Here is a 14,593-nt window from a genome sequence, read left to right on the forward strand (position 1 = left end):
GTATGGCGATGGCGGGTGCTGAGGAGGCGTTCATCCAGGTTTCCGTGAGGAAGGCGACGTCTGGGGCTGTGGTGTCGAGCAGGTTCCAGAGCTCGACGGCGAGTCTGTGGACGGAGCGGGTGTTGAGCAGGATGCACTTGAGGTGGTTGCTGCTGGAGTTCGGCTTAGTCGGTGCTGGTGTAGTGCAGGTCCGAATGCAGGTGAACTTGCAGGAGTGGCAGCAGAAGGGTCAGTGTGTGCGTCTCGGGGTGGCTCGATAGCAGCTCGGGATTCTTCCGGCATTGAGTGCGTAGAGTTCGGTGGCATCGTAGGTCCGGCGGGTGGGCTGGTGTCTGCGGGGGCCAGGGGTCCTGGCACTGGGCGCGGTCCAGGCACGGACGGGCGCAGACGGGCTTACCTTTGGCGCACCTTCGGCGCTCAGTCGGCGCTCCCGCTGCGCGCGTCCGCTGCGCGGTCGCTCTGGGGGCATCATAAGTGAGGAGCCGGGAGAGCGGGTCAGCTGGGTGGCGGGAGCGGGGCGGCCAATGGGCAGGAGGGGGCAGAGACGCCGGAGGGCAGTGACGGGAAGGAGGGCCGAGGGCGGCTCAGCGGCGGCTGGGTCGTCCGGCGGCTGGAGGGAGCACACAGGTGGGGGAGGGCAGCAGAAGGTGTACAGAAGGCAAAAGGGGAGACAAGTGAAAAATACAATTGGGAACAAGTGTGAAATACGAGGGGAAACAGGTGAAAAATACGAGGGGAGACAGGTGGGTACAGAAGGCAAAAGGGGAGATAAGTGAAAAATACAGGTGGAGACAAGTGTAAAATACGAGGGGGCACAGTTGAAAGATACGAGGGGAGACAAGTGAACAATACAGCAGGTGAAAAAACAAAGGGGAAACCAGGCACGCAGCAGCAGGCAGACAGCGGGAAAAAACGGAGGTGGTAGCAGGAAGTGCGCAGCAGTCAGCAGGGCAGAGTGCTGGCCACAGCGGGCAGGAGCAGCGGAAGTGGGGGCGACCTCGCCTGGTGCAGGCTCGAGCGGTCGCTCCTTACCTCTGTGTTCGGTCCCCTTAAGTGAGGAGCCGGGAGGGCGGGTCAGCTGGGTGGCGGGAGCGGGGCGGCCAATGGGCAGGAGGGGGTCGGAGACGCCGGAGGGCAGTGGCGGGAAGGAGGGCCGAGGGCGGCTCAACGGCGGCTGGGTCATCCGGTGGCTGGAGGGAGCACACAGGTGGGGGAGGGCAGCAGAAGGGGTACAGAAGGCAAAAGGGGAGACAAGTGAAAAATACAATTGGGAACAAGTGTGAAATACGAGGGGAAACAGGTGAAAAATAGGGGAGACAGGTGGGTACAGAAGGCAAAAGGGGAGACAAGTGAAAAATACAGGTGGAGACAAGTTTAAAATACGAGGGGGCACAGGTGAAAGATACGAGGGGAGACAAGTGAACAATACAGCAGGCGAAAAAACAAAGGGGAAACCAGGCACGCAGCAGCAGGCAGACAGCAGCGAAAAAACGGAGGTGGTAGCAGGAAGTGCGCAGCAGTCAGCAGGGCAGAGTGCTGGCCACAGCGGGCAGGAGCAGCGGAAGTGGGGGCGACCTCGCCTGGTGCAGGCTCGAGCGGTCGCTCCTTACCTCTGTGTTCGGTCCCCTTAAGTGAGGAGCCGGGAGATCGATCACAAACCTATATTCAGGAGGCTGTGAAGAATCAGTTCTCTTCAGAACAGGCAAAACAGGACTATTGCACACATTACCTTTCGTTTCCTTAATCACACCCTTTTCGATCAGATCGTAAATGATCGCCAAAAGTGCTCGCTCACCATCGCTCAAAATACGGTACTGTGGAATGCGCGGTAACTTAGCATTCGCCTTCAGTGTCACAACATAAGGTGGAATTTCCAAGAGGGCTACATCATTAGGACCAATAGCCCATAATTAATCTGGTAAAGAAGACAATTCAGGTGGAAGTCCGTCTTTAGATATAGACATCAGAGAGATCACTCTCTCACCCAACGTAAGATGTACTCCTGATGGAGAACAATACAACGTGGCATACAATCTCTTCAACAAATCTAATCCCAACAAGTTCTCACCACAACCTGTAGTCAAAATGAGGGGTGCTTCAAATTTACGAGGTCCAACAGAAAGAGACAACGGAGTAGAGATCGGATTCGTAACCGGGGCACCAGAAAAACCTACAGAAACATTCTAGAAGCCAGACAAAGGTGCGCCAGGGAGTTTAGAGTGCATAATAGAACTCTTCGTAGCACCAGTATCTAACAGAAAAGGCTCTGACACACCTGATGCAATCACTTCAACATAAGGTCCACTCTGATCTACTGGAACTGAAACAACTCCCTCTCTTTGTCTATGGCTGTCCTAACAATCATTACCATCCACTTCCTCACCTTCGACGTAGTAATCGTCCGTATAATACTGTGCTGTTCTACCAGATGAACCTTACTGCTGATCAAAACTATTCATTGAGTTCTGTGGAGGCAAAGAACGCCCATTCTGTCCGCGACCTCTACCTCTAGGTGCTTGTGGAGCACCTCGACCTCTCACACCAGAGGAACCATTTGTGCGCTGTAACAAAACCGGACAACTATTCTTGAAATGGCCCTCTTCCTTACAATACGCACACTGATTAGGCCCGTACGGAAAACGCTGTTGAGAAGACTCGTTCCTTTGCGAGATTCTCGAATATTGCTGATTCTGCTGATAATCGCGTTGATTATTAGTACGGGGTGTATAAGCTTGTTGTAGAAGAACTTTAGTCTTCAATTCCTTAGTCTTCTTATCCGCTTTTTCTAACTCATCTTTATGCCTATTTTCATAGTACTGGGCCGTAGCTAAAATCTGTGCTGACGTGGAAACAGCCCAAGCACTCTCAGAATCTTTCAACTTAGTACACAACTCGGAAAGCAGATTATGTACAAATTTGTCGACGAACAATCTCTGACCACCCTCAGTAGCCATATCCTGACCACTATGATCTACAAAGGTCTCTTCAAACCACGTGAAAAAGTCAGACACCGTCTCATCATTCTTCTGCTTGCATGCAGACAACTTGTTCCAATTGACACGCACTTCGGGCATCAAAGTCTTCATGTAAGTAATAATCTTACCAGGGAGTTCAGCAATTAAATCTTCAGGCTTAGCGCCGCCTACTTGTCTATTATCGGCATCTCTGAGATTAACCCAAGTATCACCTAATTCGTCCGCGTGATCCATATGACGAATCCTACTCCAAATAGGCTGTGGAACAACATTCCCAAACAACACATCTATGTCTGCCAAGTTCATGATACACGAACCCACAGTCTGAGTGAGCTCTTTATAGTATCCTGCTGGATTTTTGCACGAATCAGGCAAAGACTTCTTAGTAGCTAAAACTTCAACACGCTTCCAAGGAAAATTTACCCAAACACACTGAAAGTACGGTGGAATGGCTGGATTAGCAGCTGCATCACCAGGTCTCTAAACTGGAGGAACCTCATGCATCGGATACTGACGCGCTGCTGTCCCAACTGACGAATAAGGCTCAAACAAGCGCACAGAAGGAGTGTCACTACGAAATGACAAGATAGTCGCAACTGCTCTCCCAACATCATGAGGACCCACAACGGTCCCTTTTGCAAATTCGGAACGTATACAGTACAACTCATTAGGAGCTTTACCTACTTCTTCAACCCATTGTTCATGGAGGAACACACACATCATCTCAAAGACGTACCGCTGCTTTGGTGCTTCCCATTGAAGGAAAACATCCATAACACCCTCAAGATCATACTGAGAAGTGTACGTGATCCATTTACGCGCCAAATGATCCAAAACTGTATGCTCATCTGTATCAGGCAATTGACTACGTGATTGTCTACGCTCATTAACAGGAGACATACCCAATTGTCCCAACAAAGGAGAAAGGAAACCAGAAACTGCAGCAGTCATTCTCTGTCTAGCAGAAGGAGAAGATGGAAGAATAAGGGAAGATGGAACAATAGTAGAAGAATCAAAAGTCGGAACAGAAGGAGTATTATAGATAGGCGTAGGAGTAGCAGACGAAGGAGGAGGCAAAGTGGGCGGCCCCTGAGGAGGCTGCGCCGAAGAAATAGTAGCCAACGGAAGAGGAGCTGGCTGTGGACGAATTGCAGGTGGCACAACAACCGGAGGTTGCGCAACTACAACTGGTGGTGGCGGTGCCGTAGCATTTTGTGCATAAGGGGGTGGCGAACTCAATAGATGTGACATTAAAGGATCTTTCGCAAGATCTTTCTTTGCTTCTTGCTCTTTAAGCGGTAAAACTGGGTAGCACTTATCTACCGCTAGCTTCCTAACCCTAAGCATCTGTTCGCTCTCTTGGTCTTCCTCATTGTCCCTATACGCTATAGCAGCTTGCACCATTGACATACCTCGTTCTCGTTTATTTTTCTTTGCTAATTTAATGTCTTTCAGTTTGGCTTCTTTGCGCCATATGCGAAAAGAGTCAAACATCGCCGGCCGGGTTTTCTTCTTGAACAATTTCACTTTGAGATTATCTAAAATCTCTGTTTCAAAGCTACCGTAACGGGGCCACTGTAGGACACCGTCTTTCTTCGTATATTTTACCCAGATGTCATTATAACCAATGGGACCCACACCATGCTTCACATAGAGTTCATATGTAGGAGTTCCAATCGGAGGAACCGGACACGAATCCTCTAACCGGGAATCCTTAGAACAACCACAACCAAATATCTTTCCAAGTCTGCTAAGACCAGGCATCTCCGCTCACTAGCCTAGCTTCAAACTTCAAGGGAAATCTAAAAACGATAGCCTCGAGAATACACGAGTCCCTTGGCTTTGGGGCCTGCAGGTACCAAATCAAAGCGATCCACGAAGGGATACCAAACAAACTAAGGACTGGGAGACGCTCCACTCATACTTAACTGAAATGTCGATGGCGTCACCAGAAGACCCGTCTATCGTCTCGCTCTACAAATGTCTAGGGCTCCAAGACTGGGCGACAGTCAGGGCGGCAGTCCTTCGTTGCCGTCGGAAAGCTGGGAACCTCGCAGCAAAGACTTTCGGACCTCGACGACATACAGGGGTCGATGAAGTGGCAGGCCTTTCTCCAGAATTTCCACACGAAGCTCTCCACGATCTTCGGGCTTGGACCGGTACCGCTGAAGTCGCCCCACGTTGGGCACCAACTGAAGGACCGGGTTTTTAGAACCCAGCGGCGCCAGGGAAAAAGTCCGATGCCTTAGAGTTCCCCTGCCTTGGCAAACAGAGACACGGGACGCTTCTTGATGACGTCAAAGACCAAAGTTTATTGGCTGCAACCAGGAACAGAGGTCTACGAAGCACAACACGGGTGGTTCGCTAGAGACTGCACAATTTCAATGAGCGGAGCATGGTCTTTTATGCCAAAAATCACATTCCAAAATAGCATCAATTACATACAAAACTAACCAACCAGATTGTGACATTTCAAAAGCAGCGCATGACGACAATCCCACTTTCCGTTGTCCAGCCCACCAGAAATGACCAAACCATTTTCCTGTTCGATCAGGCCAGACAAAACCATCATAAATCCTCAACCCAAATCAGTGATTATGTCATAAAGGAAGGAGCAGAAACAGATTGGAAGCAAGATAGAAAGGTGGGTGCAGTGTGCTGTAAACTTCGGCATGTCCTACTCTTTGATCTTTATCTGACCAGCTGCTTAACAAGGAACTGGCTCAGCGAGGTCAGCCTCGGGCAAGGGAGTCAGTTCGGCCAGGTCATTCAGAAGTCAGCTAAGGTGTATGTGTCCCAAGGACTCGCTCGGCCGCAGTCATCGGCCTATGTGAGGGCAACCACACAAAATGGCTGCCGTTCACAAAATGGAACCCGAGGGGTCAAACAAAATCCCTCAATACGTAGTGTTCTCATTGATCGAATAATGCGAAAACACTCATACACACCGCACTCGTGATTTGCGGTCCGCTGACACCAAAATCGTCTATTTTCGACGACCTTCACTGAACGGGTTCGGAACCACCAAACCTCAGACCCTCAAACTACGGAACTACAACACCCATAAAGATATTCACTTACCCAAACAACTGTTAGAACATGTAGTTTTAACTTCATATATCTACTGAATCAACTATTCACACATCTTAGGGCAGTCACACAACCCCCACCGAACCACACACACATTCACTCTCCCATACAAATACTCAGTTAACTAATCAATAACTAATATAGACTTTCACATAGCTAGTAACCAACTGGAGAACCAGTTTACACAACAACTGACAAAGTGATACAGATAATCACACAGTTTAGTCACTATCCACTATATTTAGTGAGACACTATAAATTGTTAAAGTAAACAGTCAATTACACTGCTACTAAATCCTTCATCCAAATATGTATTTTTATATATCCACTCATTCTTCAATGCAAATTGCTATATATATAATGTATATTTAAATAACGAAGCAAACCACATTCACTGGATGATGTCATCAGTGATGTCATCAGTGATGTCATTTGAGATGTCATCAGTGATGCCACTGACCATGTCATGAATGATGTAATATGTGACATCATCAGCAGTGGATTGCGGGTGCGCGAAATATAGTTAGTACAACTAACTATATAGGAGCAATTTCAATGGTTTTGTATGAGTGAAATGTCCAGCTAACTATAACACCGCTAAAACTTATAGTTTTTGAGTAGATTTCAAAGGTTTTGTAAATGCTAATTCCTAACTATATAAGGCCTGAAACCTACGGTTTTTTCAGTGAATTTCAAAGGTTTTTTAAATGCTAATTCCTAACTATATAAGGCCTGAAACCTATGTTTTTTTCAGTGAATATATATATGTTTTTAATTTGGAGAGGAAGGGAAGAGGGTGTGAAAGAATTCATCAACACATTGAATGTAAATGAGGACAATCTCAGATTCACACACAACATCAGTAAAACAGCTGTGGATTTTTTAGATGTTAGAATCTTTCAAAAATCAGGACAACTAGTCACTACCCTCCACAGAAAGGACACTTCAGGAAACACAACCCTTCATGCCACGAGTGCCCATCCCCGCCATGTCATAAATAATATTCCCTATGGCGAGCTCCTCCGTCTGAAAAGAATCTGTAGCAATGAAGAAGAACTCAAGATATGCACAGCTGATGCACTAGACAGATTCAGGGAGAGGGGATATAAAGAAAACATACTTAAAAGAGCGATAAATAAAATGAAAACAAGATCTAGAGAAACTCTTTTCAAACCCATAACATTGAATGTGGTCAACAAAGTGGATTCGGCTGAATCCACTATCAGATTCATTACCGCATACAGTGGCCAGGATAGAAAAATTCGGTCTATTCTATGCAAAAGTTGGCCCATACTAAAAACGGATGCAGTGTTATCTCAATATTTACCTGCTCGGCCAGATATCACGTTTCGGAGGGGACCCTCGTTACGGACACATATCTCTAATCCCTGCCCTGAGCTTTCCAAAAAGAAAAATTGGTTCCCTCCCCGGCTGGGGTTCTACATGTGTAGCAGTTGCAGGGCTTGCAAATTCGGAGTTAACACTCAATACTACAATACTCCATTTAGCCCAGTACCTTTACCAATCAGAGGGAACTACGGTTGCAAAACTGAATATGCTGTTTATGTCCTGGCATGCACCTGCAGTCTGAGATACGTAGGAAGCACCAAGCTTCCGGTGCATGCCAGGATATTACAGCATATTCAAGCAATCGTTAACAACGACAGCTCCTACCCGGTGGCCAGACACTTTAAAGGTGTACATGACAACAATCTCAAGTGTCAAAGCTACTATGTCCTCACATCAGTACCTAAACCCAGAAGGGGAAGAGATCGGGATAGGATGCTGCGACAATTAGAATCCAAAATGATATTGGAATTGGATTCTAAGGTACCTAACGGGCTCAATGCGATGGAGGATTTGTATTATTTCTTATAAAACTGAAAGGTGTTTATTCGTACAAACTCCGTAGTTATTATATTTGCCAGCACCTTTTGAACACAAGGCATGGATGGTTTACTGCTCCAACTATAACCTTCCATTAATTTATAGAAACTATTAGCAGTCTCAGTCCGACACCCAGAACAATTCTTCTTTTTTTCGTTCTCTTTTTACTAATTATTGGAAGCAGTGATGGATCAATGATCCTCCTGCGAACACCTAATCACATTTTTCACACATTATAAGCAGATTAATACTGTCATTATAGTAGGGGTTGCCATCTAACTGAGATGTCCCCAAAATATGAGTTAACATAGAAAACTTTCATGATTGTAACTATGTAAATATATAGGTTTCCTAACAGCATTTAAATGTTTTGCGTTATATTGCACATTGGAGTGTTGAGTTTACATCATCATTGGTCTACATTTTGACCAACAATGAAATCACTATGATGAATTTAAAGGTTTTTAAGTATGAACATTATTACTTTTTAACTTTGAATTATTTATGTGAAGTGATTTTATATATACATATTTATTGAAAATATTTCTTATTTATGTATATATTTAATATGATGAATGTCCATATTGCATGATATTTATTTGCAGTTTGCACATGCGTTATTGCACATGCACATCGCACTTTATTAATACTAGTTGGGAACAAGTATATATAACTTTGCATTTATGCAGATATTAAACGACTGTTGTCAATTATGAAATGAAATGTATTCAAGATTGAGTAGCAAAAGACAAGATGCCCTGGACGAATTTTGTGTGACTTTAACCTTGTAGTATTTTGTTTATTTTCATTTTTGATCACATGGTGCACATGGATTAAGTTAAAAGGAGGGCATTATGGGAAATATTTCTGATGTGAACAAGGGCAACTGCCCGAAACGCGTCGTCTGCCACGCTGCTGTTAGCTTTATCGGAATAAACTGGATCACTGAAATAATATCGAGGGACAAAATATCGAGTAGCAAAAATATCGTGGACAAAATATCGACAGTCAAAATATCGAGTTTGTATCTACAAACAGGTAAGTACAAAAATATTGAGTACAAAATATCGTTTACAATAATATAGTTGTAAAAAATATCGACTTTATTAAAAACAGTGTTAAATTAAATTAATATTAAAATTTAATTACTAAAATATACTTAGAAATACTTACATTAACTTATAATAATTAAATAATAAATGAAAGTAATAAAAAAATGTTTTACAATATTATTTGTTAAAACATATATATATAGTAACATACTATAATTAAATAAGATACTGAAAACTGACCCTGAACCCTAAAAATACCCCTTTACCCAAAAACCCAAAACTGACCCTGAACCCTAAAAATACCCCTTTACCCAAAAACCCAAAACTGACCCTGAACCCTAAAAATACCCCTTTACCCAAAAACTGAAAACTGACCCTGAACCCTAAAAATACCCCTTTACCCAAAAACTGAAAACTGACCCTGAACCCTAAAAATACCTCTTTACTCAAAAACTGAAAACTGACCCTGAACCCTAAAAATACCCCTTTACCCAAAAACTGAAAACTGACCCTGAACCCTAAAAATACCCCTTTACCCAAAAACTGAAAACTGACCCTGAACCCTAAAAATACCCCTTTACCCAAAAACTGAAAACTGACCCTGAACCCTAAAAATACCCCTTTACCCAAAAACTGAAAACTGACCCTGAACCCTAAAAATACCCCTTTACTCAAAAACTGAAAACTGACCCTGAACCCTAAAAATACCCCTTTACCCAAAAACTGAAAACTGACCCTGAACCCTAAAAATACTCCTTTACCCAAAAACTGAAAACTGACCCTGAACCCTAAAAATACCCCTTTACCCAAAAACTGAAAACTGACCCTGAACCCTAAAAATACTCCTTTACTCAAAATTAATTAATATTATTTAATTACCAATTAATTATTAATTAACAATAACAATAAAGTAAATATATTAGCACATTAGCTGTAATTAATTTAATTTAATAATTAATATTATTTTTTCCCAAATAATTAATTAACAATAACTAAAAATTATATATATAAATAAATTACTCTAATTAATGTAATTAACTAATTCATATTATTTAATTACCAATTAATTACTAATTATAAATATGTACAAAATTATATTAATTAATTAACTAATTAATATTAATTAATTGCCAATTAATTAATAATTAAAAATATTTACAAACATATATTAATTAATTAAATATTATTAAATTACTCCCCACCCTTATCCCCTATTAACCCAACATCCCGCTACTAAACATTAACTACAATTTATATTACTATTAATAAAAAATTGTTATTTTTTTAACCTTTTTTCTACATATTATTGAAATGTTTTACTTTGACTATTTATATATATTTTGTCGATATTTTTGTACTCGATATTTTTTTATCATTATTTTAATCGATATTTTGACCAACGATATTTTTGTGATCGATATTTTATTATTATCGATATTTTTAACTCGATATTTTGTCCATTCGATATTTTGGAGTCGATATTTTGTCTGTGCACCGAATAAACTACCTTTTGCCAGCATTTTGGGATTCGTTGGTCTTTCTGTTTCTGTGAGCTGAGAACGTTGGTGAATCAGATTTGGCCTTTTTCTGCTGATATATATATATCTATATATGTATATCCACACCTTCTGAGTCCCGTTGGTTAAAAGGACACAGAGACGACACACCAAGAGAACTTTGCACAAACCCTTTATTGTGCACTTGTGGAACAAGGACGACGCGTTTCGGTGTTAGCCTTTTTCAAGTAGCCACCATTTTGCATTTTACACTTATATAAGTCCATCATCCATGTCTTAATTCATAAACATGAAGGAAATACTTCAATTATATACATTTTGTCGCAAAAACCAATCTGTATACATACACATATCAACATTTATAATTGCATAACATTTCGGCAAGTGTCAATGTTCGTGTCTAATTCGTAGATGGGACACGGAGAGTGATGTTATTGTTATGGACCGCCACTATCCTCAGCTCCGCGATCGGGAACTACACAATCGCTAAGGAGGTTGGGAAATTAAGTGTGATGATGAACTTCCGTAACTAGGGGTTACCAATTGGTTTTAGCCCGTCGGGAGGTTTTGGTTATTTGTCAATATTATGACTATGCTGAGAACGGGTTTCAACACCATAATAGGGATCCTGTGTTGATCGGTACATACAAACCAACAAATTCAAAACCCAGAAACTCGGGAGCTCCCTTAGTTCATGTATGTTTGGCGTGGGCTGTTGCTCCGATTACGGAATTAACACGTCCATCTATTTTGTGGATTGGTTGTAGGAAAAATTGGTGTTCAGTACTCCACCTCTGAATATCTGAGGTGGAGATCGAGAGGCACAACTTAGGATTAGAGAGTCCAAAAACATTATTGATATGGGAAGTAAGACCCCAAATGGACTGAATTATGGAGAAGAACTGTCATCCCATATAGGCTCTTAAACACTATGATGGCACAGGGCAGAGGCCAACCCGCGGTATGAGTAATATGTGTATATAGTAACCACCAGCACAAATGTTAGTAGTGTAACTCTCTAGTAATGGGCCATCTTTATTAACATGAAAATGGGTATAATAACCTTTATGGTAGAGCATATCTAATGCCAGTAACCCTCTAACCCAGATGGTCATAAGTAGAGTAACACAACATTCAGTGAGGAGAAAAGTATGTTGGTTATTGATTATGTTGAATAACGAAATGTTATGTTTATATTTTTTGTATTATTATTATTTTCACCATAACTCACTATTTAATATCTCACGTCTCACTTATCTATAATTAATGAGCACTCGAACATTAGACCTGCCACCACCTTAACACTATCCCAGCCCTTGCATGGACTACTTTAGGGAAATTTATGATGACGAAGGGAGCTCCCTTATCATCAAGTATCTCTTTCTGAATTTTAATCTCAATTTGAGAAATTGCTGAGACGGGTTGGGAACACTTAACTGATAGGAGTACCGAACCCCGGTTTTTCCTACAACCAATCCACAAAATAGATGGGCGTGTTAATTCCGTAATCGGAGCAACAGCCCACTCCAAACATACATGAACTAAGGGCGCTCCCGAGTTTCTGGATTTTGAATTTGTTGGTTTGTATGTACCGATCAACACAGGATCCCTATTATGGAGTTGAAACCCGTTCTCAGCATAGTCATAATATTGACAAATAACCAAAACCTCCAGACGGGCTTAAACCAATTGGTAACCCCTAGTTACTGAAGTTCATCATCACACTTCATTTCCCAACCTCCTTAGCGATTGTGTAGTTCACGATCGCGGAGCTGAGGATAGTGGCGGTCCATAACAATAACATCACTCTCCGTGTCCCATCTACGAATTAGACACGAACATTGACACTTGCTAAAATGTTATGCAATTATAAATGTTGATATGTGTATGTATGCAGATTGGTTTTTGCGACAAAATGTATATAATTGAAGTATTTCCTTCATGTTTATGAATTAAGACATGGATGATGGACTTATATAAGTGTAAAATGCAAAATGGTGGCTACTTGAAAAAGGCTAACGTCGAAACGCGTCGTCCTTGTTCCATGAGTGCACAATAAAGGGTTTGTGCAAAGTTCTCCTGGTGTGTCGTCTCTGTGTCCTTTTAACCAACGGGACACGGAAGGTGTGGATATTGAGAGTAGCGGCTGCTACTACCGACGACATCAGCGGTGATTGGTTGAGGATCGCTCGAGCAGCACTTTGGAGCATATATATATATATATATATATACATATACATATATATATATATATATATATATATACATATATATATATATATATATATATATATATATATATATATATATATATATATATATATATATATATATATATATATATATATATATATATATATCTGCATACAAAGTGATCCTTCAGCCATATGGACGCGCTCAGCAGTGTGTGCTCTGCCTAGGGGTCGGATCCTGACCCAAGCAATTTTTGAAAACAAAGGAGGCGGCACAATCAGGATATCATTTTTCAAGCCTTATTTATTTCAAGACTTCACCCCACCAACGCGTTTCAGCCTTACACGGCCTTGCTCACGGTCCGTGAGCAAGGCCGTGTAAGGCTGAAACGCGTTGGTGGGGTGAAGTCTTGAAATAAATAAGGCTTGAAAAATGATATCCTGATTGTGCCGCCTCCTTTGTTTTCAAAAAAAAAAAAATATATATATATATATATAATGGCCGACTGAGCGCAACCTAATAAATGATTCTGTGCACTTACTAGTGATCCGTGGTCCTGTTTCTTGTGGAATTACAGAAGCCGGCTGGCAGAGGAGTTTGTTGCAATATATATATATATATATATATATAAATTCCAAACCAAGTTAACTCCTGTTGACGCTGGCGCTCTGCTTCACACGCGGTGCATTTCCTTTTGGCAGGGTCCAGCTGATAAATAATTGCACAAGTATCCAATCCTTTGATTGAAAGAATAAGAAAGCACACATTCGAGTGTTTAGGAATTACAGCAACTTTATTTTTGACGCTTGTCTCGCCCAACGCGTTTCACCTTCTCACAAGGCTTGTTCACGGGATAATGAGCCCTGATAAACAGACTTCTTTTATTTTCACCATAAGGTCACTTCCTGTTTTTTTTTAAAAAGACAAGTGCATTGTGGTAGTTGTGGTTTGTGAATTAATGACATTAAATTTCAAAAATTTTTCGTTTTTTTCTGTGTTTAGTGCTCAGTGTTATTTAGAGAAGAAATAATAAAAAGTGTAGGTTAAGCAATTTATAATGTAGTGATTAATATGTTTGCACCAAAGTCTGTCATACCGTTTTTTTGCTCTCCAGTGAGCCTTGATTATTTCTGTGACATTTTCAAATGATGTTTTTGTTGCCAATCACCTCTCAATTCAGTCCCTCGGTATTTTATTTTATGTATTGTTCTCTCTCGCTCCCTGGTGAGCCGAGTTAATTGAAAGCTTTCTCACCGATCACTTCCAAATTAAAGGCATCCTATCTTCCCTTTTTAATTTATGTTGTCCTCTCTGGTGAGCCTAGGAAGTGACCTTATGGTGAAAATAAAAGAAGTCTGTTTGTCAGGGCTCCTTATCCCGTGAACAAGCCTTGTGAGAAGGTGAAACTCGTTGGGCGAGACAAGCGTCAAAAATAAAGTCGCTGTAATTCCTAAACACTCGAATGTGTGCTTTCTTATTCTTTCAATCGTAAATGACACGGTTCCGGTTTGGTCCCAGCCTGTGAACAAGAGCCAGGAGGATTGAAACGCGTCAGGCAGAAAGAAGTTGATTCCGGCATGAAAGCACAGTTGTATGCTCCTGCAACTAAGAAACCTGTGTTGAAGTTATCCACTGTGGGAGTGCGCTCTTCGTTTTTGGACAACTTGGAAAGATATATATAGGCATATAGGATATAGGATATGTATATTCAAAACACACAGGCTATGCTTTCTTCGCCAGGGCGTGTTGGAAGTTGTGTTGTCGGAGTTTGGTGCTGTGTGTGTATATATATATATATATGCCTTCACTCCTCTCTGCATATATGAATTAATTTAAAGCTATGCGTTCTTAGAGACCATGGACTATAACCTATTATTGA

Source organism: Lissotriton vulgaris, chromosome 10 (genome assembly GCF_964263255.1).
Source record: "Lissotriton vulgaris chromosome 10, aLisVul1.2, whole genome shotgun sequence".
NCBI classification, from domain to species: Eukaryota; Metazoa; Chordata; class Amphibia; order Caudata; family Salamandridae; genus Lissotriton; species Lissotriton vulgaris.